Genomic DNA, 23,700 nt, shown 5'->3' with positions numbered 1-23,700 from the left:
TGGTATGTTTGGTACTAAAACTGAAATAAAATGAATGAAGTTTATTTATTTAAACAATATATGCGAATATTTATTTAGTAAATTACTAAGTTAATGTTTAAGATATGTTTAGGTTATTTGAATATGAAATTGTATGAATTGTGAATTGGTTGCGGTTTGAAATTGCAGGGAAGGTTAACTAATTATAAAAGGGTTATATTGAGTTTTTTTTTATAAAAAAAAATCACATATAATAAAATAATAATAATAATGAAGTCAATTAGTAAAACAATATTTTTATGAATTTACGATTATATTATAATATGTTTGTTATTTATTTAAGAAATTATTTGTAGATTGTATGATATGTCCGGTAATGTCTCGTAACCCTATTTTGGCGATAGATTAAGGTTAAGGGGTGTTACAGGTTTAGTCCTTAAAATTTTATTTAAATAATTAATTAAAGTATTAAAATAATATAATCAAGTTTTGTTTTATTAATTAATCTAAAACGAAACTTGATTACGAGATTTAATTTGAAAATAGTGTGTTTTAGTTGAGTTTGGACCTAATTGGAAAATAGGTAAAATAAATTAAAATATTAATAATGAGACTTGATTATGAGTATTAATTATTATATATAAACTAAAGCGGAATGTGTTAAAAACTATAAAATTAAATAAGTTAATAAAAAAATGAGTAAATGTGTAAGCTAATAAAGAATATGTAAGTTGAGCCCGAAATAAATATATATAATTAAGTGACTAAAATAAACAATAAATAAGACATAGGTTGCATGGTTAAGTAATAGTGCATCTATCTTAGAAGTCATAGGTTTAAATCTCAACCTTTCCATTTTTCTTCCTTTTATTTTCAACAACATTTAGGATAAAAACCATACTCGAGTTCAAGCCACGCATCTCCGTTATATATCCTTTTAAATTCGGCCAAAAATAGGGGTATTTGCAAATTGTCACTCTTTGCTTCCAATTCTTTCTTAACTAGAATTCATATAGTCTTTCTTTAGAATTATAATCGCTGTTAAATATCAATAGCCTAAACATCACAGTTGATCTTAAGTCTCAAAAAGTAATAGTAACCACAACCTAATACAATTAATTGTATTACTATATGTAATTTCTGTATCAAATTTTTAATATTTTAAATCTGATTATCGAAGTTATACTTTATTTCAAGATACAACAATTTTTACTTTTTAAAAAAAAAATTAATAATTTACCATTTTTAATAATTTTTTATATATTTTTTTACAATAATTTGCAATTTCTAATAATTTTTATAACTTTTTCATAGTTTTTAAATATATTTTTACACTTTTTTAAACAATTATATATATATATATAATTTTATTCATATTCCTTTTGTAACTTTTTTTTTATATTTTAAAAGATCTATTAGTTTTTTTTCGAATGATGGTGTCATTATGACATCAACGTATGCCACATGAAAATTTATGATTAGCTAGATATCCCTACCGGTTCTTTTAACATCCAAAAGATTGAATGAGGAACGTCTGATAACATTTTGGGATTGAATTGTGAATGTTGAATAATGTTAGGGACTGAAGTGAGCCAAAAAAAAACTTTAAAGATCAAAGTGAGAAAAGCAATATACTTTATGGCTAAAGAGTACATTAAACTTATTAAAAATAATTCATAAACATAAAATGGAGTGTGGTAAAACGGGATGATTATGAATGCATCCAACATCTTAAAAGTAGTGATGGTATTCAAATTTTACCATCCATTACGGAGTAAGGCAAGGAGTAAAATAAAAAATATCAACAATGAAGCGCTAATAATGAATTTGGCAATTCTTACCTTTTAAAAAGGCGGCTATATAAACTAAAATGATTGAAATGTTCGAGTAATTCATGTTTATCAAGACTCTAATAAAATCGCGATGCTCTTGCTAAGCATGTGTTAGCAATTCCTATTGGACTCTACTGTATTTATCCACTTGATGAGGTGTTGCCCTTACTTGCTTCTTCTTCTTCTTTTTTTTTTAATTAAGATATTTTTTATATCCGTTTTACTGTATATAAAAATTTATAGCTGCCATTTTCAATAATATACTTCTATGATTTAAACTCGAGTTCTGTTATTAAGAATGTAATGCATTTACTAGTAAAATTCTATTTAATTTTACCACTTCATAATAATCTTCAATAGAAATAGAAAGTCATAAAAGAACTTTCATTTGATCTTACCGCTACATATTAATCTCTATAGGAACCAAGTTACGGCACATGGTGTTGACAATGTAATCCACACTCTTTCTTCTTATAGCCAACCTCTGAAATTCAAACATAAAATGGAAATTATTAGATGATTAAAAATAAACAATTATACTAAGTGGAGCAGCATAGACACAAAGTGAGAAGACAGCACAAATCCATCCCACCATCTTTAAAATTAAATGTAATTCTTCTTGTAACGACCCTATACCAGTCTAATCGTACAGATTCGGTATAAGACTATTACATTTGGTGCCAAAACGGTCGTAGCTAGACATTGTTTAATTAAATCAATTATACATAATACTTTAACTTACCAACCATATTTGCAAACATACATATAATTTCACTAATCCATTTCATATGTATATATATATATCAAAATATTTCAAGTACCTCAAAATAGATAGAAATTTAAGAGTTTACATTTTAGTTCCTAATATATAGAAATATAACTGACTACCTATGTACATGCCATTTTAATTCAAAATATGGTACCTACTTTTGAAGCTCTTGAGGATATGATGAGATGAGATATCTTCTATCCTGACTTTACCTCTTCGAGTCAAACTGTACCTACGCGTTAAAATTAAACGCGTTAAGCCGGTGAAGGCTTAGTAAGCACTACAAGAATAAACAAATAAATAAATCTAAATAAAATATTTCAAACTCATTCTGTTGCTACGTATTTACGTACGTATAAGCTTCATAAAACTTACCTTAGCATATTAATGATTCGCTTTTATCCACAAATCATAACCTTAGCCCAAAGTAGATTTTTATAGAACACACCGGATATACGGAACAAATATAGAGGTGCATTATTATGCACTAATGAACAGAGAGCACAGATGTGCTAAACAGAGAGCACTGATGTGCTAAATATCAGAGAGCACCAACGTGCTAATAGTCAAAGAGCACTAACGTGCTAATAATCAGAGAGCGCGCTAAAGTTCCTTAATGGCATGCCACTAATATCCTGGTAGTTCTAAATTCCATCTACTTGGGCATTAAAACTGAATCTCATTCATTTAAATACTTTATAGAATTATTTCGAAAAAATTTTCATTTCTCTATCATTACAATTTAGTGCACATTTCACAATTCACAATTATCACACCATTTTCACATATATATACATATATATACTTTTGTTACAACATTTACTTAATGTTTAAACAATATACCATCTTATATTTTCCATCTAAAATTTTCTTTACAAATTTCATAGTTCCATAATCCTTTATTTTACTTTATTTTATTTTATTTCTAAATAATTCTATACTATAATATAGGCATTTAAAATAAATAATTTCAAAAAAAAATCTTGTAGTACTTACAACAAAAAGGTTGAGAAGATGTCTTCTTTCACTCCCTAGCCTTCTCTTTTCCTTTTTCTTCAATTAGGTCCTTTCATTTCTTTTCTTTCTCTTCAATTTCATATAAAACACATAACATTTATATATTAGAAAAACAATCAAATAACTTTCTTATATTATTTAATAAAAATAAACATATATGATATAATAATTCCATAATTTCTTACCTTAGCTAATATTTCAATTTAATTCATAACTAAATTTATTTCTATTTCTATCACAATCTATACCTTATTTCTACTTAAATTCTACTTACAACTTAACTTAACTCTCAAATTTTCACTAATAAACCTTAATTTCGAATTTCTTACAATTTTACATTAAACTTATAACTTATTTCTCAATTTCATCCTTTCCCCAGTCCTAGTTTTAATTTCCATCAATTCAACCTCTAATTCATCCACTAATTCAATATAAACTACATAAAAAAATTCTACTAATTCTCAAAATTTCAACATATGCCTACTAGTATTTTGATCTAGAATCATAAAAACTCAAAAATTACAAGAAAAGGACTTAATTTGACTTACCAATTTGAAATTAAACCTTAAAACCTTAAATTTCTTCTTTACTTTTTCTTTCTTTCTTTCTCCCCTGTTTCTCCCCTGTTTCGTTTCAAATTCTATTCTGTTTCTTTCTTTTTATTTCTTTTCTTTTGTTATATATATATAATGATGTAATATAATATAATATAATATAATAACTTACTTATTAATTAAATAACATAATATATAATATATATTTTTTAAAAAATATCTTAGATATTTGGTTTGTTATGCCGCCTCAATTTTAGAAAAAGGCATAATTGCCTATTTGGTCCTTTTAACTTTCTTTAATTTATAATTAAACTTTCACACTTATTTTAATCTAATCCATTTTTCCTAATTACCCCTAATTAAATCAATTTCACCTAGTCAAAACATAATTAGACACACAACTAACTTCGTAAATATTTATAATAAATATTTACGAATCCAATTTATCGGAACGGAGTCCCGGAAATGTATTTTTTATTTAATCTATTTAAATAAATTTAATCATATAATCAATAAAATTTTATTATCAAAATTTTCATGCAACCTTCCTATCATAATATAGACCATACCACAATATTAAAATAAATTTTCTTTCTAGATCAGATTTGTGGTTACGAAACCACTATTTCGATTTACTGAAAATGGGTCATTACAACTCTTCCCCCCTTAAGGATTTTCGTCCTCGAAAATCTTACCAGTAAAGAGGTTTGGGTACTGTTTCCTCATTGCTTCCTCCGGTTCCCAAGTAGCCTCTTCAATTCCGTGTCGTTGCCAAAGAACTTTCACTAAATCTATCTTTTTGTTTCTTAATTCTTTTGTCTCCCGTGCCAAAATTTTAATCGGTTCTTCACTGTAAGTCATATCGGGCTGGATCTCAATCTCTGTCGGAGAAATAACATGTGAAGGATCTGACCGATACCGTCGTAACATGGATACATGAAATACATTATGAATTCTATCAAGTTCTGGAGGCAAAGCTAACCGGTATGCAACAGGTCCAATCCGTTCAGTAATCTCATATGGGCCGATGAACCGTGGGCTCAATTTACCTTTACGACCAAATCGAAGGACCTTTTTCCAAGGTGACACTTTCAAGAATACTTTATCGCCAACCTGAAATTCTATCTCATTCCTTTTAAGATCGGCATATGACTTTTGTCGATCAGAAGCTGCTTTCAAACTATCTCGAATCACCTTTACTTTTTCTTCCCTGTACACCGCAATTCTTCAAATGTTCTTTGACTGTTTTCTAGCCATTCTTCAGCCTCAGCTGGATCGTCATCTTTCCTTCCTTTAAACTCTTCAGCCCCATATTTCCTTTTTCTCTCTAAGGGAGATCGATAACTAGTTGTAGATGGTTGTGGATGTGGAACAGCAGGAGAAGAAGATGGTGGTGGAACAGGTGGAACATTATTAGTTCTTACAACTTGCTGCAATAACTGATTCATTGTTTGTAACAAAGCTGCAATTGGAACTTCTTCTCTAGGCGGTATCGGCTCAGTTTCGGTTTGAATTCTTTCTTCCAATCCAGGCTCCCTGTCATCCCCTAAGTTTACCGATTCACTTCGAGTTTCAGCTCTCTGTTGATTTCTTTCTCTATCAAAGTTTAGCGCCCTACTCTCAACTTCATTTTCTGACTTTTCACGAGATCTATTTGACATCTTTAAATTTCTACAATATTCACAAATTATACAATTAAATAGATAAACCTCATCTCATCACATCAATACATAAAATGGCATGTACAGATAGACTCATTCTCGACCCAAGAATTCAGAAAACCTAGGCTCTGATACCAATAAATGTAACGACCCTATACCAGTCTAATCGTACAGATTCGGTATAAGGCTATTACATTTGGTGCCAAACGGTCGTAGCTAGACATTGTTTAATTAAATCAATTATACATAATACTTTAACTTACCAACCATATTTGCAAACATACATATAATTTCACTAATCCATTTCATATGTATATATATATCAAAATATTTCAAGTACCTCAAAATAGATAGAAATTCAAGAGTTTACATTTTAGTTCCTAATATATAGAAATATAACTGACTACCTATGTACATGCCATTTTAATTCAAAATATGGTACAAAAATGGGCCATTACACTTCTTCAATCTTTAAATAAGAAGATAAACATGTTTCAATACACTTGAACTTATATTTTCTAACACTGACAACAGTATCGATGTCAATTGAATTAAAACTCAGTCGATAAAAAATAACATTTATATTATTATTTCTTTAATCTATAAAAAAATAGAAATTATTAAAAATACACATTCAAAATGAGCTTGGATTAAAATTTGTCTAGGTTATTATGTACGTAATTACTAAAATAAATTCTTATATATATAATTTTAAATTTAAACATGTTTTTATTATTTTTAGAACACGTGTCATTATTCTATTGGTTGTTAGTTCAAACTCTAATAATTTAGTCAAGTATCAAGAAAAAGGGCTTAATTCATGATTTGGTCCCTAAAGTAATTACGTAATAATCATAATTAGCAAGTTTTGCACTTTTTTTAAATTTAGTCCTTTTTAACCAATTAGACATGTAATCGGTAAAATTTCTTAACGAAATTTTCATGCGAAATTCCTATTATACCATAGACCACAAAATAATATTAATAAATTTTTTTCCGGCCTCATATTTGTGCTCCCAAAATCACTATTCTGATTTCACTGAAAACGATCTGTTACATTAATAATCTACAAACACTAGTGGTTCATCCAAAACTAACTAGCAATTTATTTGCAAACTTTTTATTTGAAAATACTGGTGGTTACCCACAATTTTTACTAGCAGTTCATTTGCAATTACTGGTGGTTTATCCATAATATAGACTATAGGAATGGATGAGTACTGTGGAACTCTTACTGTGGAATGTAGCAAAGTATGAGTAGAAACTTGTTCTATTAAATATGAATTACATTGGCATGCATAAGCATGCTCAAATAAACTATTAAATTATGTTTTGTTACACAATTGTGATTTATATGAGAATTGTTATTTTGTATGCTTGGTCTACTGTTTTGCACTGGTTTTCTTGTAATTGGACTCAAATTGAGCTTCTTAAGCTCACCCCACTTAATTTTCATCTTTTCAGATAACTCACAATGTTAAGACACAAATTCGACATTCAAAGGGCTCGTCTCGGTTTATTTTTTTTATAAAAGTATTTTAGGCTTATTATTTAGGAACTGTATTGTTTTATTTAAATAGTGACATGAGATTTTTAATTTGGGGTTTATTTGGTATGCATGTCGTTTAAATTGATTTTAGGATGTCGAAACATGGAATTTGAATTACTTTTGAATGCAAACCAGATTTTTAATTAAAACTATGTTGAATTTCACTTTTCCGTTGCATTATTATGTAAATGAGATTTGAAAAATATATAAAATTAGAAATCAACTTTTACAAAGTAATCATTAAAATTAACCGGTTTTTGAAAGAAATTATACCTTTTGGAAACACACTGAGTTTTTCTAGTAAGGTAAGCAAATGCTTTAACAAGATTGTTTTATAAACTCCAATAGTTTTACTTGGTCATTTCGGTGGCTTATGTAACCTTCAGAATCTGATCGTAACGTCTAAGTCGGGTTAGAGAGGTTACAAATAATATGTCATGAATCCTAAACTTAATAAAAGAACTTTTAGCATTAAGGTGTATGCTATTTTATAAAAATATAATTTCTTTTACATGAATTTTAGGAAGAATGAAAAAGAGGGATGTATTTATAATGGGTGTAAACAAAAATGACCATTTAACTCAATAAAACCTACATATACACAGAAAATACTAGCCCCTAATGACCATTTAATGAGGCATTTATTTATATTAACAGATAATATTTATACATAACAATTAAATATGTGTTATTATAAACCTTTTAAAACATAAGAAATATTTTAATGTGAGGTTGATAATGTTTTTATATTTATTTTTAAATAATGTATAATTATCGCATGGGTTTCATTAATAAATCCTTAACATTATTAAATATTAATAATGTGCATATAAAATAATTTTAATGTATTAAAATATTAGATAATTGATGTGAGGAGATCATTCTTATTTTAAAATTATTTCAGTTTTGTTTATTTTATATTAAAAAAAGTAATTTTAAAAGATAAAAGAATTGTATTTATTTTAAAAATTATTTTTTGTGGGATAATTATTAGGATAATTTATTATATTTTATTTAAAAAATATGTGCAATAAGTGAAATGAAATAATGTTTTTTCATTTTACTTATTAATAATATGTGGTAAGCCCATTGAAAAAGAAATTTTAAATAGAAAATATTTTTTTCATTTTTTAATCTAATTTTTTTTCATTATTTTCAATATAATGTTTTAATTTATTGAATGAAGAAATAATTATAATCAATCGAATAAACAACGATTTATGGATAAAAATAAAATTAAAAAAATCAAATATTTACAATTTTAATTTAACAAATATATAAGAAATAACCTATGAGAAATTACTTATAATATTATTTAAATAATAATATATTAATATTCAAACTATGATGAATTTTATATTATTTTAATATTAAATATTTTTAACATTAATATAATTATTCTAAATCAATTAAATATCTTCAAAAATATTTTATAATTATATTAAAAATTTTAACATACACAATTAACTCGTTTCACACTATACAACTTAAAAGGGCTGGAGGAAAAATCCAAGCCGCCACTATGCCTAACCTATAGGTAGGTCTAATATGAAATATAACAGATAAAGTAGATAAATTTTAATGAAATGTGGTTATTAGAGGACAAAGAAAAATACTCTCTTAATTCCAATAAGGGATGGATACGATAATATGAAAAATAAATAGTTAGAAAATTTTAATTTATGTTAAATTTGTCATACATGATTTATATGAATAAAATATAAAAAATAACGGTTAAATCACTAAATTATTAATTGTATAAAAAACATGAAATAATATAGAATTACCTCTAATAAAACAAATAATATAAAATTACCTTAATTTAATATAAAGGAGGGTGGAGAAAGTTACTTTAGCCATATGTTTGTTAATGCTGAGATGGTTGTACCAAACTTATCTTTTAATAATTCCAAAGATGCTAATTCAATGGTGGTTAAGAATACTAACCCAAATTTAACATTAGGGGATATATTCAAGTTGTAAAATTAGAGTTAGACTTAATCTCTGTCCCGTTATTGGTTTTTTGGGCCCTACATAAAATAATAAAATAGGGTTTTAGGTTCTTTAAATGTTGGAGAAATTTTTTTTAGGTCCCTTAAAAGTTGGTAAAAGAAACTTTTTGAATCCTTAAAAGCTAAAAAAAAGAATAAAAACTTTTTTTCTTTTACCTTTAAAAGTTCAAAAAAAAAGTTTAAGCCCCTTAAAAACTAGAAAACAACATTTTGAACCCCTTATGCCCTGAGTGGCCGCACCTCCAGACGACATACAGGGCCGAGTCGTCTTAATCTTAATGTTAATTTATTTAGATTCATGTCAATTGAATTTTAGTTTTATTGATATGGGCATTGTTGTTAATACAGGAGAACATGAGTTCGAATGTGCTGAAGCGCATTATCCTCCCATTTATGGGTTGAGGAGGGGTATGAGTAGTTCTAGGCTTTGTGTGAAAAAGAACAGATATGATCAGAACCTATAATATATTATTTTTAAGATCCGTACATTTTTTTTTACTTTTATTGTACCTTAATTGGTATGTCTCGATATCAAATTTAAAAGAAAATTTTGATACTAATTAAAAAAAAAAAAGAAGACTTGTTTCGATTTACTTTTCTAGAATGAAGCCCAAATAATATAAAAGTGAAGTTGTCATTAAACCTTAATCGTATAGTGAGGGGTTAGTCCACATTTCACAACTCAACTAACCTTAATTTGAAGTCTTCTAAGAGTCTACAAATTTTGATTATTGGAGTTGACTTGAAATATAGACCCTTTACCATCTATAAATACAATTTGCATTTCAATATTTCCCCCTAAATCCGAGCCCTCCTTTTGCGACAGGAACCAACCAGAAGCCGACCGACGCTGGTCTAATCAAAGATGGGGAAAGTCTGCTGCTCGAAAGTAAAAGGGGACATTTTGGACTCCCTTTTGGACTCCCTCGAGTTCCTCGTGATGCTGGTTTTTGCTTTCATCCTCATAGTCATCTTCTTACCACCACCACCACCGCGGCGAGCTGTACGCATGGAGCGGCGTCTTGGCTGAGAAGTAATCAGGATCCTTCATCTTCCCTTGTCGCTTGCTTGAGTTAGTTCGATGATGTTTGTTTTTGTATTGTAATCGTACCACAGTCGTTTGTTTAACGTACTCTATATTTGTTATAAATTTTGGCATGCTATACTTTATATTATATATCAATTTTGACATATTCATGATTTTGATGAATTATTTGGGTAATGTTTTAATAAATTTTCATATTATATTCATTTTGCTTAATCGTATTACGTTAAAAATTATTGTGTAAGTTTTAGTAATGAAAGACTATATAATGTTGACTTTTAATAATGGACATGGATTATGTAAGTTGAGCTCGAGCTGAATGGACTTAGCAAAGAGTGATAAAATCTTTGAGGCCACTGTTTCTACTCTGGGATGGAGTATTAGATTTTGATTCCTAATCTTTGCTTAATAATTTTTAAGCCCCTTTCTTCAAAATGAAAATTTTGTAATTTCGTTACAATTTTTAGATTGTTTTTATTTTGAGTCACCTAAGCGTTAAATCTCTAATGACTGTTAACCATGCACGTCACATCATGTTTATATTTTTATTTTAGTCACCCAAAAAAATATTTTTTAAAACAATGATTGGGGTAAAAAAAGATAAAGGATCAAAGTGAAAAAGCAGTAAAAGTTAAAATAATACACAAAAATTTTCAAATTGTATTTGCTTATCCCATTGTCAAAAATTTTATTTTTTTTAAATATTTCAATTTTAAAATCCAAAAAATAAAAAAATTAAATAAGTTATTGAAAATTGTTTATCCATTGGTAATGTCAACTGATTTGTTGCTATAATATTGAAATTAATTAAATTAATCTCTTGAAGTTTAAATTTTTATTTTTTGTTTTTAAATTATCCCTAACAAAATTAACTCAAATAATTAATTTAATTAATTAATTATAAAGATTTTTCTTTGTTTTTAGCTTAGCATAGAAGATTTAAGTTCATATAATCAAAAGAAATTTGTGTTTCATCAACAATTATTAAGGATGAGTTATTTGAGTTTATTTTAATTTGGAAACATAAAATAAAATTTAAAATTTTAGAAAGAGATTATTTTAATTAATTTTAATATTATAGTAACAAATCAAACAATTTTCAATAATTTATTTTGATATTTTGAAATTTAAAATTTTAGTATTGAAAAAAAGAGAGAAATTTAGAATTTTTCATAATGGGGTAAACAAATACAATTTAACAATTTCTGTCACATCCTAAAAATTGGGTTAAAAGAATTGGGTTTGTGATTGATGGATTGAATTTAACCCTGCGTGATTGTTAAAATGTTTTAATGTATGTTTTAATATAACTAAGCATGATTTGAATGATCTATGTATGATGTACGACATGTTAGAATAGGAAAATTGGCATGAAAACACGAAATAGTATGTATGGGTGTCAATATGTTATATGTAGGTTGGGCATGTTTTATTATCTTTACAATTGAGTCCTGATTTTTATGCTATGCAATTGAAGCCCTTAAATGCTATGAAATGACTTGAAAATTTGCATGATTAAGTCTTATTTGGATAATTCCATAATTTTACTCTTGATTTTACCAAAAAGGTTTTACTAAAATATTTTACTAAAATTATGATATAGCCCTTAAACTTTGCTTTAAATAATTAATTAAAGTATTAAAATAATATAATCAAGTTTTGCTTTATTAATTAATCTAAAACGAAACTTGATTACGAGATTTAATTTGAAAATAGTGTGTTTTAGTTGAGTTAGGACCTAATTGGAAAATGGTTAAAATAAATTAAAATATTAATAATGAGACCTGATTATGAGTATTAATTATTATATATAAACTAAAGTGAAATGTGTTAAAAACTATAAAATTAAATAAGTTAATAAAAAATGAGTAAATGTATAAGCTAATAAAGAATATGTAAGTTGAGCCCGAAATAAATATATATAATTAAGTGACTAAAATAAATAAGAAATAAGTCATAGGTTGAATGGTTAAGTAATAGTGTATCCATCTTAGAAGTCATAGGTTTAAACCGTTTTAGTTCAATTGACATCGGTACTGTTGTCAGTGTTAAAAAATGTGAGTTCAAGCGCATTGAAACGAGTTTATTCTCCTATTTAAAAGTCGGGGAAGGATTATATTTAATTTTAAACATATATAAAAAATTATTTTCTAAAATTAAATCCACGTATTTTAGGGGAAAAAAAGTATAAAACAAAGGTAATGCCTATGCAGTAATATCGAAACCACCTTAACAAACATTAATAAAAGCAAAATAAATTAATTTGTGGTAAAGTAATTAATAAATTCAAAAATAAAATAGATTAGATTATCAAATAATTTGAAGAAAATTTTAATAATAATTCTTTTTATATTTTACTTTAATATTCACTAATTAATATAATATTAAAAATAAATAAAATGATTATTTTATAAAAGTAAACTTATTTTTTCTTTTATGATATATGTATTTTTATTTTTCAAGATTATTTCATTAACTAGAAATTGTAATTTAATTTATTAATTTTTAATATTTATAAGTTAAATTATTGTTAACTATTCTAATAAAATATTTGAAATAATTTTTTTATTAATTGTTTTTACAAATCATCAAAATTAATATGTTTTAAAGTGATAAATTTTAATTTAAAAAAATAAAATTGTTTCAAAATTTAATAAAATTTAAAGCTTAGTAATAAAATTAAATCACATTAGAGTTTGAATAAAAAATTTACTCATATTTTTAAAATATAATGGTAAATATCCACGAAAGTAAAGTATAGCGACAAATTTCAATATTCATCACCTATGATGGTAAATTTACACTTTAACCATAAAAATTTATATATGAAATATAAAATTAATAAATAAATAACTAACTAAAACTTGCAATTTAAAACTAAAGTAATATCGTTTTTTTCCTTTAAATTTTTCAGTCAATTGAAACATGATAATTTAAATACAAAGTAATTTAATATCAAATTTATTATTTATTATATAAATTCATTTAATAAAATTAATCATAATTTTTATTTATAAGTACATAAATCTTTTTATCAAGTAATCTTTTTAACCAATTATTTTAGTAAAAATAAAATTATTATTTATAAATGTGATAAATCTTAGAAAAATAAAAAAAATGTATATTTAAAAATGATATTTACTAGTCAATTGAGTTTTAGCTGGATTGGCATCAATATTGTTATCAATGTAGGAGGACGTGGGTTCAACTACGTAGAACCACATTATCCTCCTATTTAAGAGTTGACAAGGGACTATGAATAATTCTAGGTATTATATAAAAAAAACAGATATGATCAGAATCTAATATGAGAAAAGGTATTTACTAATATAACGAGGAATAAAAGCTATACTGATATGTACAAAAAATTCTCAAAACTACTTTTATACAGATTATAGACATTTAAAACTTTTTTTTATCAAACAAAATATTATTTAAAAATTATTAAATTACATTATTATTTAAAAATCTTATTTTAAAAAATATCATTATTAAATATTTTTATACTTAAATATCAAAAACATATATTTATGTGATATTTATATGTTATAAAAAATTTTATATTCAAATAATCATACTCTTTCATATTCATCCTCCAAATATATAGAAATTTGTAACACCCCAAATTTTGAATGTTTATTTGTAAGATTTTACAATAATTAAGTTTCTGTATCTATGGTTAAATGTTTTGCTTATGTGTTCGTGGTCAGGAATTCAAGTCGTATTTTAGAAGTTTTGCTAGTTAACTATCAATCATTGCTCTTAAATCGTTAACTTAAATTTAACTCTGTGTAACTCTATGACAAGAATGACCATGTTGGTTCAATGGTTAAGCTTCTGTATTCTGTTTAGTTCTGTGTTCGGGTTTTAGCGTATACATTAAGAAATATTTTTGCTAACTGTCGGAAAACTTATTGGAGGTTAAAACAAATTTTAAAACATAAGTTCTTTCTTTTTCTTTTTCTTTTTCTTTTTCTTTATCGTCTTCATTTTTTTTATATCTCTTGGGCGTTTCTGTTATCGATTGATGGACTTCTTCTTCTGGTCTGATGTTCGGGTCGAGTAAGTACGTTTCTGTGATATCAACTGAAAGTTAACTGTGTAATTCTGTTAGAAGTTCTAAGAAACGACGAGTTCGTGTCGTTGAGATAGTTTTGCGCTAATAGATCAATTCTCTTAGTTAAATTATTTTGGTTTCCTTATTTTAGAAGTAGGTGTTGGAAGTAGCGAATCTCGGCAAGTCAATTCGAGTAATTGTTGTTGATCTTTCGGTAAGTGTTGAATTCGTTGAAGGTTGTGTCAAAACTTTCGACATAAGTGTTCTACATCTAATTGTGCATTATTGTCAATAAATTTGGTTGATTGAGTTATTGGATGATCGTTTTAGGCTTCGGAGATCCTTTACGTTGTTCCTACTACGAAATAAGTTCAAGTGCGTACCAAAAACCTAAGTTTTTGTGAATTTCGAATGTCAAAAAATATGACTGTCGATGCCACACGGCGTGTGACAGACCGTGTGTTAGGTCATGTAACATACTGTTCACCAAATACGAGCCACACGGGCAAGGGACACGGGTGTGTGTCCAAGCCATGTGTAGTCATGTTAGTACAGAGTTCACACGAGCCAAAGACATGGGCGTGTGTCTAGGCCATGTTACTCACTGAGTACAACATAATGAACACACGAGTTAGGGACACGGGCGTGTGCCCAGATCGTGTAACCTACTATCATTTTTGGATACCACATGAACTAGAGACACGGGCGTGTTCAAGCAGTGTGACTCATTATTTACGACTTAGGACCACACGAGCAGATGACACAGGCATGTACCGAGCCGTGTGAAACACACGAGTGGGCACACTGGCGTGTGTCGATTCGTGTAAGACGCATGAGTGGGCACACGAGCAAGTGTCAGGTCGTGTGGTCTGTGGAGAAAACTCTAAATCTTGTCTCTGAGGCCGTAAGCGTTGTCTAACACGAACATTGGCCTTCCACAATGTATTTATGATCTAAATTAGATTGTATGAGTGTTATTTGATGTTTTGAGACTGAGGTGTTGATTATATATGTATACGTATTGTGAAGATTGTCAATGATATTGATTTGTATCACTTAATTATGAATTGAGTCTAAATAACTGAGCATATGTTATTGATATCTGTAACTTGCATTGCATGGGATGGGAATTTTGTAAAGGAGGAAGTGATATGTTCTGATTCGATGGCTAAAGCCACAATTATACGTGAATTTGGTATTTTATCGCATTTTGATCTGACAGCTAGTCTGCACCTCATTAAACGTGTCAGATTGACACTTCCGATATGTAGAGTTTGATGGGTATTAAATGCCTTTAATGGTGTGTTTGGACGATCGAAAATGGTGTGTAGCTGTGGGGGTAGGAATAACTGCATCTGTTCCTAATTTGTACCGTATATGAACCAGAATTGTTCTGATGCATAACTGATACATTGAATTTGCACTGACTATCCTCTGATTCTAATTGACATATGAGATTCAATAATTTACTATTGTGATTGTGCTTTTAGATGAACCTATTACGATTATATGCTAAGTTTTCAACTCATTTTGTTATTGACTGAATTTCAAGTAACTCGCAGTCTTGATCGGGTCAGAATGGCGGGAGCTCAATCAACTCGCTTTATCACCCTTTATTATTATTATCAGTAATTATAGCATTCTCTAGTAATATGACTTTAAGGCTATTGGATTATTGGCTGACCTTTACAGCCATTATAATTTGTCGAATGATTTCTTTGATTTGTGTTATAAAAATGGGTTTCTCTAGTAATGTCAATATAACTCTTTGGACTTGGTCTGAATGCTCAGGTTGAGTTTGGGGTGTTACAAAACTTATACTGTCATTTAAGAATATTTATAACAAATAAAAAGTAGGGTAAACTACTTAGTTGATCACCAACTTTTTGAGCGCTTTCATTTTGGTTATTCAAATAAAAATACTTGCAAGTTGATCATTGTCATTAGAGAATTTTTTCCATTTGTCACTCAAACGTTAAATCCCTAAAAGTGGCTGACTATACACACCACATCATTTTTTACCATTTTTTTAACCCCACTTCCACTCTTCATCATCTTCTTCCCCTCCACACCACCCTTGCTGCTGCCATTCTTCTTCTTTCTTCGCTCTTTGCTTCCAGCCACCGCACCATCTATTTTTTTTTTAAAAAATCTATCTTTTATGGTTCATGTTATGTTGTGTCGAAATTCAGAGACTGCCCTGTGTTGTCATTGTTGACCTTGATCCTCTCTTTTGAAGTTCAGTTGTAATATCATACTTTTTTTTCCATATATCCAATGGGAAAAAGTCATTGGTTTTTGGTGTTTGTGATCTGAATTTTTCTAGGTCTTTTTATTTTTCTTTTTTTAACATATAGTTTGATTTTGGATCAATTGTTGGTTTTCTTCATATTAATGGATAAACAACAGCTGAGCTTTTTTTTAGCAATTAAAGTGAAGTCTTGGTTTTTTGGATAAAGAACGTTCATTAGTATTGTTGTTGAATATTTTTGCTGATTTGGGTTGCCTTGTTTTTGATACTGGGTTTTTTATTTAATTTCCATATCTTACTACAATCCTTAGAAATTGGATTTTTTTTTCTCTTTATTGAACAAGTTGGAAACTTTAAAGCAAAGGAAAAATAAGAAGGGTGAAAGTAGGGGTAGTGTGGTGTGGAGGGAAATAAGATAAACAGTAATATGGGATAAAAAAATGGTCAAAAATGATGTGACGCGATGCAATTATAGATTTAACAATTAAGTAACTAAAATAAAAGCTTTTCTAACGACAATGATCAAATTGCAAATATTTTTATTTGGGTGACCATAATAAAAGGGCCCAAAAATTTGGGTCACCAACTAAAAAAGTACAATGACAAAAAGAATCTTTGCTGTTTAGAATCATCTCCTTAGCATGCAAGGATATATATATACATGTATCCAACAAAGGTGTGCTCATTTCTTTTCAAATTTTCCCATTATTTTGAAAGGTCCTTCAAGAATCATGCCCCATAATTATGTCCGGATATACATCAGATACCATCGTTAGACATGAGCATCTGATATGAATGCTGGACATGAGCAATGCAAAAAAACAGAAACTAAGAGTCGAAAAAACATAGAAAAAATGCTTTATTAACGTATCAAATTTTATATAAAACATATAATACCAAAAACTCGATTGTAACACAGGAAAGTGACACAAGGACGACACACGGCACAAATGCATAAATTGCTAATTCTGCCTAAACAGAAATAAGCAGCAGGGAAATCTGTAATATCAAGTGATAAAAAGGCATGGAGAAGATTTAAGACATACAGGGAAGTGGAAATCATTCTTCAATTCCTCATTGCAAATGAACAAAGTATATAAAACATCAAGTTGAAAGTACAGTCAGAGGCTAACCTGATATAACGGCTCTCTGCTTCGATTTATTTGGAAGAGAGCGGTAGATAGGAGTTCATACACTGTTTGCTACAAAAGCTTATTCCAGATTATATTTGACAGTAAATAAAGACAAGAGAGGCATAAAATAGTGGTCCGATTGTGTGGTAAGGCAGATTTGTTGACAACCCTTGCTTCTGAGAAATATAACTTTGCACAATTGACTATAATATACTGAGATCTATCAACAGAAAATATATCAAGGATGGTGAAATCACATCGGCAAGAAAATGAAAAATGGCTCTAGCATTTTGCATCGATTTGAGTGACAAACCTCACAATCCTGTCTCGTGCTTGAAAGCTGAAAATCTGAAAGGGGAACAGGATAGGCCAATGTAGCCAGTAAAGACCCAATAGAACACGGAGCAACTGGTGTATCAATAAGAAACGCCGCTATGGACTAAATCTCATTGTTCCCACCGGATGATCAAATTTGCATGTGGACCCAAACTTGCAGTGCCCATTCTGCAAGTAGAAAGCACAAGGCTGCACCCCCTGTTTACAGGAAATAAAAAAAATCAAATTAAAATATTTTCTAAAAAAATGAGAAAAGTTGCAAGGGACAAAAACCTGGATGCAATTTAAGAAGCAAAATGTAATGTGTCAAAAACATCATTCCCAGTATTATAGAGTAGAGTTACTAAAGCACAAGATGGTACATAATTGCTATTATAGTAGAATAACAAGATATATGATCACTAAAGTCTTGATCGATCTGAAATTCAAGGGATGCAATAGCTATAACCAGAACTAGCAAATGTTAATGCAGAATAGCATTGTTATTGCTTTACATCCATTAAAACGCTACAATTTGACTCAATAAGTATATAATCATGCTAGAATTGTTTTCAGGAAAATAGCATAACTCAAGAAGAGCTATAAACATAAAACGTCTTTCGGGACTAGATAACAAACATCACCTGCAAAAGTGAATGACCGAAGCATAGGTTACTAAAACTATAAATTACAAGTTGATGAATTACTATCACTCCATAGTCCATACTTGATCAGCCCTAGCTAACCAAGACTCACATTACGAGCATTGTAAATGAAAAAGTGGGTAAAAACCATTTAACCACACCCTCACATAGCATAATGTGTCTCATCATGACAAGTTGAAGAGAGTGGTTGTGAGGGTGCCCAATCAAAGGCAGCACTAGATTAGGAAGCATTGGATTAAGAACCTTAGTATGTAAAGCTAAAGGCAGCTATTAACTCAACCGCAAGTCTATCTAGCCAAAAACATGAGTGGAATTAAAAATAAGAGTAATAAAACCTTAACTATGTGTAGTTTAAAGCATAGGGAACCTTGATGGTGTTAAGTTGCCTAGCTTCTCCAATTGAAAAAAAAAAAAAAAAGAATGCTATTCTCCACCATAAATTGGTGGAATCTTCCTAATCATCTCTTCTGACAACAAGAATATTAGAAACCCTGAGACTATATTACTCAGACTCTGGGATGAGTGTCAGATATGGCTATGCGTCTAGCATGGATATGCTCAATATTTTTCCAATATATTTGGAGGATTTTATCCCTTTACAATATCCAACTATGTGTAGGAAATGAGTGTTGGACACAACACTTCAAGGAAAATGAATAGTCAAATTAACATAGCCTTGAGAATCCCTAACAAAAATGCTCCATCATAGACCTTCTCTAGAGACCAAATCTAATATCATCAATCATCAAACTTACCAACAATTGTAAATAATAGTCATTTCTCCTACTACACTGCTCTGAACACGATATTCATTATGAAGCTTTGACCAACCTAAACCATCTAGAAAGAAATAATTTGATTCCTAAGTTTTGAGGCCAGCATAAACCTTCAACAATAGATTATTGACAGGATGTAAGAAATATAGCAGTCGATAGTGCATGAAGAAATCTCAAATCCATTAAAGATGACCATTACTGAAGCCTCTCAATCCTACACTAAATGAAGCACACCTAGTCTATATTTTAGTGGGGTAGAAGTTCCTCTTAAAGAAAATTGTAAAATTAATGAAGAGGCGCTAGGGCTGAAGGGCCGTCTCTTTATTTCCTCCCCAAGGAACAAAAACTTCTAACTGCATAGCAGATAATAGGGAAGTTTGGACTAACAGGACAATCAAAGATAATACAGGTACTTAAAACATATTAGCCTAACCAAACCCAATTTATGACGCAAGATCTTTAAGTCATGATCTCTTAAAAGCCCACTCTAAATGAGTAATTATCATAACAGAAGAAAACAATATAATAAGAAGTAATGAGAATGTTCATACTGGACGTAAAGGAAGTCCCATTGGGCTGAGGACGCAATTTGTTTGTGGCACAACCCTGTCTCTAGGATGATGATACCTACAAGATGATCCAAATTTACAGTCCCCAGTCCTCAAATAGTATTGGCATTCAGGTTCACCAGGTCTCTCTGGAAATGTATGTTCCTTCTGGTTACTGCTTGAAAGGCCAGTAGAAGAGGGCAATGAGGAATAAGGACCTGCAAGTGAAGGTGTTGAAGAAGATAGGTGCGTTAGTCCATAGAGAGAGGTTGCTCCAACAGCAGGTTGTACACCAGGAGAGAGCACTGGGCTTACAGGTGCCTGCACCAAGTAAGCCAAAAAAGATTCAGGAATCGCATATAGTCTTGATATATCTTTTAATGCAACTGTGCTGATCACCCTACCAAGTAGTGACTCCAACCCGGAATAGGAACCACTCCTGGGGAAAACAGTACAGGACCATAAGCCCCCCCTTGAACGTATGAACCAGGTAAAGGTGGAGGCCTTGCCACTCTCACATTGGTAGATGCCCCCCCATACTGTTCAGGTACAGGGACTGAAGGAGACTGCACCGGCTGATAAAATTGAGGTGCAGATGCTGACATTGATGTTCCAGATGGTTGAGGATGATGGAATTTACAAGTTATACCAAATTTGCACTGCCCCGTTTTCAAATAGTAGGAGCATTCTTTCTCACCCTGATAATGGATGTGCATCAAATTGATGCCTAGTTGTTTTAAGAATCCTAAAAACATATGAATAAGAGCTGAGGAAAAAGCAAGAAAAGAGTATACAAACCGGCCGTAATGGGTATCCATGCATGTTCAATGAAACATGGCTAAAGGATCCACCTCCATCTTTTGGATGATGGAACTTACAGGATGCACCAAATTTACAGGTTCCGGTTTTTAAATAAAACTGCACGTGCAAAAAGAGAAAAAGGAAAAGAAACAAGTTAAAAAGAGAGGTGCTTGCAGCTTTAATTAGCAGAGTTGACTCACAGGAAAACAATTTTGCATTTTTCAATAAACTAATTTACTCTTCTACCTGACATACAGGTTCCCCTGGTCGTTCAGGGTACTCCCCTGTTGCTCTTACTGCAGCCTCAACCTAAATGGCATCAGAACCAAATAAAAATAAGGAATTCAACTCTTGAAAAAAACTTAAAGCTGAAAACGAGGTAATTCCGGCCTCAGTTTAAAACAACAGGCTAGATGACCAAAGTAAATTCTCTTACATAGTCCAATTCTATCAAGAACTATCCTCAATTCATTTTTAACTATATATGAAGGTAGCAAATAACTTATTTGAATCATGTTATTCTATTTCCTTTGCAATAAATAAAGAACACGTGAGTTTCAACTTTTAATTTGAGGTAGGTCCAAGAAAAACAATTCCAAGGTAGACTTTACTTGCTTCTCTTACCACATAATAAAAAAAGAAATCTTTTGCTCAAAATATACTGAAATAACATCTACCAACTTGCTTGGCATCTGATAGTTTGGTATGAAATAGAGTGTAAGACATGAGCCAACAGAATGACCAGTGTTAGGGAAGTCGGTAAAGAAACACAGACTTAAGTTGCAAGTCACTCATCATTTAAACTCGGAACAGAGGATGTCAAGCATAACTTCTAAATTGTAGTTTCCTGTTTCTATTTAAAGGGAAACAATGCATTAAAAAAGGCATTTGCATAAAAGCCCCTTCACATGATAAGCAACAAATATATATTATATAAATGAAATTATCAGGAAAACATAATCAGTAATGATTGTTATACCCATAAGGACTCTAAGGATATTTTAGTAACTACCTGCTACTTATATGCCTTCTGTATAAGGTGATAGCCTCCATAAAGGCAAGCAAGGGTGACTCTCTACATTTTCCTCTTGTTTTATGTACATGCTCCCTCAAATTATGGAGTAATGACCGATTTGAGCTCCATAGTACGTGCCAGAGCACCAACTCCAGCACACCCCGACCATTTTAGTTTTGCAGGTTTCCTCACCAAAAGATTACAACCAATTTGGTCATGACAATAATAACTACCATATAAGAGTTTTCTTTCGATGTTGCTTCAGTTATGCACTATTATTATCAAAATGTACCATGATTAAACCGCATTGTTCACTTCCATTGTTCTTAATACTAAGTTCATTTAGTTACACCCCATTGTCACCAGTGAAAGTAAAATTCTCAGACAAATTATTCAATAACATTTCAATGCTGAACCAAAAATTGCATACAAAACTAAATAAACTAATGATTGAAAATTTTACCGCGGCACGGTTGCGGGGATGATTGTAACGGCAACTATTACCGTAACCACAAAACCCCGTTCGCATGTAGTAAACACAATCAGTCACCCCGAGCCGTTCCGGGTACGATTCGACGCCCCTCACCGACAATTGCCACCTCGATTCTGTACCACAACAAAAAAACATGAATAAAACCCTAATTCACTCTCCGCATTATTAATCGAAAAAAAAAACCCTAAAACAAGCTTTAACAGAGAAACATCATCACAATGCGAGTAGAAAGAGGAAAAGAAAAAATCCATACACATTGAAATGAACGGAAAAAAATACCTTCCAGTCCAGTTTCGGGCCCAGCGGGGCTCCATTCGGGTTGATAACCGGATTGAGACCCATTACGAGTCGGGTTACGACCGTACAACTCCATCGAAACGGGATTTGATTGTGTGGGTGGGGGCGAGGGTGGTCCGTAGAACAATAATAACCTTACCGACTTCGCCGGAAAAAAATCAAACAAAAAAAGAAAATGGAAGGTTCAACGGAGATAAATGGAATGTTCTAGAAAGATCGAAAAGAGCTCAATCGAGAGCTGAAATTTGCTAAGAAGAAGAAGAAGAGAGAAAAGAGAATCCTTTTCACTATGTGTGAGCTTTGCTTCTTTCGCTCTCTAAAAATACCGTACGGTTTGATTTTCGGAGGGTTGTTTTTTTTTAATTTTAGCCTTGTTTGATTATTTTATTTATATATTATTTATTATTTATTTCGTACCCGCCAAATAAAGCGCACCTGCAAAAATTGGTAAACATTTTTGGAACAGTGGCTCGGACATTTAAAAACAAAAAGGTAAATTCCCATGAATGGTCCCTGATTTATATTAATCTTTGTACTATAATTTTATCATTTCTAAATGTTTTGTTGTTCAAAATGTAGTTTTTTGTGTGAATTCCTTCAAGTAATTTGACATTGGATCAATTTTTTTCTTAAATATATCATGATGCAACATATAGACCAACTTTTTTTTCGTATAATTTGACAATTATTATATTTTTTTAAATGTGCAAAAAATTTGTTCAACTATATAAAATTGCTAAGTATATGTATTACGTCATCACATGTTTAAAAAAACATATCAATTCATCTAACATAATTAAGGAAAAACATTAACCTCAATATTGAAAATACATATTTCAAAAAAATAAATGAATTAAAAAGGATCAAATTATAATAATGAGACTCAGATGCGCATAGTGCAGGGACTTCGCATGAAATTTGGCCAAGCAAA

At 29.9% G+C, this 23,700-nt stretch overlaps 1 pseudogene; it reads right to left on the bottom strand.

Moving 5' to 3' along the window:
• Nucleotides 1–17,570: 17,570 nt before the first annotated feature.
• On the bottom strand, nucleotides 17,571–23,142 carry LOC107953204 (zinc finger CCCH domain-containing protein 32-like; annotated as a pseudogene).
• Between the last annotated feature and the right edge of the window lie 558 nt (nucleotides 23,143–23,700).

Source organism: Gossypium hirsutum, chromosome D08 (assembly GCF_007990345.1).
Source record: "Gossypium hirsutum isolate 1008001.06 chromosome D08, Gossypium_hirsutum_v2.1, whole genome shotgun sequence".
NCBI classification, from domain to species: Eukaryota; Viridiplantae; Streptophyta; class Magnoliopsida; order Malvales; family Malvaceae; genus Gossypium; species Gossypium hirsutum.
The sequence above is the reverse complement of the archived record's forward strand: the minus strand, read 5'-3'. Positions and strand labels throughout refer to the sequence as shown.